Source organism: Salvelinus sp. IW2-2015, linkage group LG4q.1:29, assembly GCF_002910315.2.
Source record: "Salvelinus sp. IW2-2015 linkage group LG4q.1:29, ASM291031v2, whole genome shotgun sequence".
In the NCBI taxonomy this organism is placed as follows: Eukaryota; Metazoa; Chordata; class Actinopteri; order Salmoniformes; family Salmonidae; genus Salvelinus; species Salvelinus sp. IW2-2015.
In genome coordinates, this window is record NC_036842.1 from 29,498,378 (window position 1) to 29,504,377 (window position 6,000).

Genomic DNA, 6,000 nt, shown 5'->3' on the forward strand with positions numbered 1-6,000 from the left:
CATCTGGATGATCCAGAGGACGGAATGGGAGAACGGTCATGTGGTCTTGATGAGACAAAAAATAGGAGCTTTTTGGTCTAATACTCCACTCGCCGGTGTTTGGAGGAAGAAGAAGGATGAGTACAACCCCAAGAACACCATCCCAACCGTGAAGCATGGAGGTGGAAACATCATTCTTTGTGGATGCTTTTCTGCAAAGGGGACAGGACGACTGCCACCGTATTGAGGGAGGATTGGAGGAGTGGGCCAAAATTCCCCTGACTTGCAGTGTGTGCAAACCTGGGTCAAGAGCTACAGGAAACGTAATATCTCTGTAATTGCAAAACAAAGGGTTTCTGTACCAAATATTAAGTTCTGCTTTTTCTGATGTATCAAATACTTATGTCATGCATAAAATGCAAATGAATTACTTAAAAATCATACAATGTGATTTTCTGGATTTTTGTTTTAAATTCCCGTGCTCTCACAGTTTGAATTCTACCTATTGATAAGAAAATACAGGTACCTCTACATGCTTTGTAAGTAGGAAAACCTGCAAAATCGGCAGTGTATCAAATACTTGTTCTCCCCACTGTATATCCAAAATGTCCATTTATTTGGCGCGTTTGATCCAGAAAAACACTGGTTCCAAATGTGAAACGTGACTACAAAATATCTCAAAGGTTACAAAAAAAATCTCAAACTACTTTTGTAATACAACTTTAAGTATTTTTTAACGTAAATAATCGATAAAATTGAAGATGGGAGGATCTGTGTTCAATTCAGGATTAAAACCAACTGTTGCTAGCTTTCTGGTCACACACTTCTAACAAACAGGACACTTCGAGTGACCTTCCTTCAAGATGGCCGTACTTCTTCATTACACAAAGGAATAACCTCAATCAATTTCTAAAGACTGTTGCCATCCAGTGGAAGCGGTAGGAACTGCAAGAAGGTCCCTTAGAAATCTGGTTTCCCAACGAAAGCTCATTGAAAAGAGAGTGACCTCAAAAAAAAAATAATCTGAATGGTTTGTCCTCGGGGTTTCGCCTGCTAAATAAGTTCTGTTATACTCATAGACATGACTCAAACAGTTTTAGAAACGTCAGAGTGTTTTCTATCCAAATCTACTAATAATTTGCATATCTTATCTTCTGGGGATGAGTAGCTGGCAGTTTAATTTGGTCATGCTTTTCATCCAAAATTCCGAATGCTGCCCACTACCCAAGAGAAGTTAAACAGCCATCACTAACATTGAGTGGCTGCTGCCAACAAACTGACTCAACTCTAGCCACTTGTGAACTCAAGGCGCAAACAACAAGGAGGTATTTGGACATAAATGATGGACTTTATCCAACTTAACATACATTTATTGTGGAACTGGGGTTCCTGGGAGTGCATTCTGATGAAGATCATCAAAGGTAAGTGAATATTTATAATGCTATTTCTGACTTCTGTTGATTCCACAACATGGCGGGTATATGTTTGGCTTGTTTTGGTCTCTGAGCGCCATGCTCAGATTATTGCATGGTTTGCTTTTTCCGTAAAGCTTTTTTGAAATCTGACAAAGCGGTTGCATTAAGTAGAAGTATATCTATAATTCTGTGCATAATATTTGTATCTTTTATCAAAGTTTATTTTGAGTATTTCTGTAAATTGATGTGGCTCTGTGCAAATTCACTGGATGTTTTGGAGGCAAAGCCAAATGTAAACTGAGGTTTTTGGATATAAATATGAACTTGATCGAACAAAACATACATGTATTGTGTAACATGTTGTCCCGGGAGTGTCATCTGATGAAGAATATCAAAGGTGAGTGATTAATTTGATCTCTATTTCTGCTTTTTGTGACTTACTTCTTTCTTTGGTTGGAAAATGGCTGTATGCTTTCTGTGACTAGTTGCTGACCTAACATAATGATATGTTGTGCTTTCGCCGAAAAGCTGTTTTGAAATCGGACACTGTGGTTGGATTAACAAGAATTTTATCGTTAAAATGGTGTCTAATACTTGTATGTTTGAGAAAATGGAATTATGAGATTTCTGTTGATTGAATTTGGCGCCCTGCAATTTCATTGGCTGTTGGCGGGGGTTCCGCTAGCTGTTAACTGCATAGGAGTAGGAGTACTAAGCCTATCCATGACGGAGAACAGGAACAGTGTCAATTTCTCTTACTTCAGTATGTTGCTCATCAACTTGCTTGTCAACAGATTCCAATGCAGCCTCGCTCTCGCTGCTGCGGCTCATTGCCCTCGCTCTTGCAAGCTAGCATCTTCGACTACTCACGTCACTTGACTTGTGGTAGAATGTTACATTTTCGTCGCGGAAATTTGTTACTCCTTTATTTTCTCAGCTCGTCATAGCGACTACCAATCTGACACCATGTTATGTTTGTTCCTTGTATAATGACAAACCGGAGCGTAGGTTTAACTACTTTTAATGAACATATACTTAAGCTAGAAAACTCATTGCTTAGCCATGCAAGGCATTCTTCAACCAACTGCCCCGCCCGCATAGCCTGCTGGGTAACATAGACTAAATGTTATTAACACATAACAACACACTAATTGACCGACTTTGGTTCAATGATTTGAATTACATTTTTTTTTCTTTTTTTCTGTGAACTCACAGTTTGTTTAGAGATAAATCACATCAAGCCTGAACATAGAAGCCTGTGTTTCAGACATAAGGAAGTGGATGGCTGCAAACTTTCTACTTTTAAACTCGGACAAAACAGAGAGGCTTGAATGCCAAGAAACAAAGAGATCTTCTGTTGAATCTGACAATTAATCTTGATGGTTGTACAGTCGTCTCAAATGAAACTGTGAAGGACCTCGGCGTTACTCTGGACCCTGATCTCTCTTTTGACGAACATATCAAGACTGTTTCAAGGACAGCTTTTTCCATCTACATAACATTGCAAAAATCAAAACTTTCTGTCCAAAATGGATGCAGAAAAATTAATCCATGCTTTTGTTACTTCTAGGTTGGACTACTGCAATGCTCTACTTTCCGGCTACCCGGATAAAGCACTAAATAAACTTCAGTTAGCGCTAACAACTATAACACCATGTGACCCAATGAGCCAAATTCTGTTGCGGGGTGCTGCACTCTCGTGCCTGTTCACCAGCAGTCACAAGGCTGCATGCTACATCCCTCATATCGCCTCAGCCTACAGCTAACTACCGGTGGAGCTTGAATATCAGATGTTCTATGCTCAAGGATCAACGAAACACACAAACACGCTTTTGCCTCTTTTGCTGCCTCCCACAAGTGTTCTTACGCACTAGTGTGGGTCGGCGATATATCCCACAGCCGGCGGTGTCCCAGGGTCCTCCTTGCCTGTCCTAAGTATATATTCTTCCTCCGCAATAAATGTCGAGCTGAGAGATCCAAGATGTGGGGCAGCTAGCACTCCTTGTTTACCACCGCTGCCAGTCGGTATCCGGTGTGTGGTGGGTTGTTCCTGTTAACGATTCTCATAATATATCCTCATACTCGTCTGCAGGGTATGAAGGATCCGAGTACCAAATATGCAGCCATAGGCGGTAAATTGTTCATCATGAATTTTAATAGAGATAACTGAGAACAACTACCAAAAATAAACAACGATAGAAAGACTATAACAGTCCAAACCCAGCAGGTATACAACAGATACACACAACACAGAAAATGAAAACAACTCACAACCAAAATGGGGAAGAAACAGTGCTCAACTAAAGTATGACTATACAATCAAAGCAGACAACGACGATATCTTACATCCTCACAGTCGGTCTCTTCTCGTGATGATGTAATCCTATATTTATCTTTATGTGGAACTTCTATTGTTCAAATTTTTTATCTATCCTCTATGTATTGTATAATATCAGACAACACTCAACGAAAAACAACAACAATAGATAAGGATACCCCAGCTGAGAGAGCCAATGAACTCTCACGACCTGAGTGACCATAGTCTACAACACAGACATAGGAGGTATTATTGACTGGAGCGCGAAGAGCAATAATAGAGAACTAAGGTCAGAACGTGACAGTGTGGTGAGTTATTCACCATTATTAATGAACACATAAGGTTTATATGTAGAGATGGTTGCATAAAGAGCAACCAATATTAGAGCATTATTATATAGTTATATATTTGTCCCTGGTCAGTAGTAAGAGCTCTTGTTGTCACTTCCACGAGTCGGGTTGTGACAAAAACTCACAACTCATTTCTTATGTTTAATAAATGTATCGGTATAGTGTGTTTGTGGCAGGCTTAACCACTGACCCTGGTGCTAGAGGGGGTACCTAAGCTGGAGGTTGAATGTTTGAAGGGGGTACAGGGCCATAAAAAGTTGTGGGAAGCCACTGTACTTAGATCCTGTGTTTTCAGGTAGAGAATACCTGTGTGAAGAAATGTCTGTCATCCCTCTTGATCACACATTCTTCTCCATCTTCTATATCAAAAATCAAATCAAATGTATTATATAGCTTTCTTACATCAGCTGAATATCTCAAAGTGCTGTACAGAAACCCAGCCTAAACCCCAACAGCAAGCAATGCAGGTGTAGAAGCACGGTGGCTAGGAAACACTCCCTAGAAAGCCAAAACCTAGAAGAAACCTAGAGAAGGAACCAGGCTATGAGGGGTGGCCATTCTCTTTCTGGCGTGCCGGGTGGGAGGTTATAACAGAACATGGCCAAGATGTTCAAATGTTCATAAATGACCAGCATGGTCAAATAATATAATCACAGTAGTTGTCGAGGTGCAGGCAAGTCAGCCACCTCAGGAGTAAATGTCAGTTTGGCTTTTCATAGGCCATCATTAAGAGTATTTCTACCGCTCCTGCTGTCTCTAGAGAGTTGAAAAACAGCAGGTCTGGGACAGGTAGCACGTCCGTGAACAGGTCAGGGTTCCATAAGCCGCAGGCAGAACAGTTGAAACTGGAGCAGCAGCACGGCCAGGTGAACTGGGGAACAGCAAGGAGTCATCATGCCAGGTAGTCCTGAGGCATGGTCCTAGGGCTCAGGTCCTCGGAGAGAGAAAGAAGAGAAGAGGAGGAGCGCATATCTAAATTCCAACCACGGACACCGGATAAGATAGGAGAAGTACCCAGATATAACAAACTGACCCTAGCCCCCGACACAAACTACTGCAGCATAAATACTGGAGGCTGAGACAGGAGGGGGTCAGGAGACACCTGTGGCCCATCCGATGATACCCACGGACAGGCGCAAACAGGAAACGAATAACCCCACCCACACTGCCAAAGCCAGGCCCCACAATCTACGCAGGCGAGTAAATATCTTCAACGAACCAACTTACCACTCTCCGGAGACACAGGTTGAGTATGAGCCCCACAACAGATCTCCCGCCGTAACGGCAACAACCCAAGGGGGGGCGCCACCCAGACAGGAACATCACGTCAGTGACTCAACCCACTCAAGTGACGCACCCCTCCTAGGGACGGCATGAATGAGCACCAGTAAGCCAGTGCTCAGGCCCTGTAATAGGGTTAAGAGCAGAGAATCCCAGTGGAGAGAGGGGACAGAGGCCAGGCAGAGACAGCAAGGGTGGTTTGTTGCCAGAGCAGCCTTTCCATTCACCTTCACACTCTCTCGGGTCAGACTACACTCAAATAATATGACGCACTGAAGAGATGAGTCTTACAGTAAAAGACTTAAAGTGTAGACCGAGTCTGCGTCTCTCACATGGAGGCAGACCATTCCATAAAAAATTGAGCTCTAAGGAGAAGCCCTTCCTCCAGCTGTTTGCTTAGAATATCTAGCGGACAATTAGGAGGCTCTGCGTCTTGTGACCGTAGCGTACGTGTAGGTATGTACGGCAGGACCCAGATCGGAAGATAGGTAGGAGCAAGCCCATGTAATGCTTGGTAGGGTTAGAGCAGCTAAAACCTGAAATCAGCCCTTGCCTTAACAGGAAGCCAGTGTAGGGAGGCGTAGCACTGGAGTAATATTGATCAATTTTTGTTGTTCTAAAGCGGATTCTAGCAGAGGGCCGTGAGTTTTAAGCAACG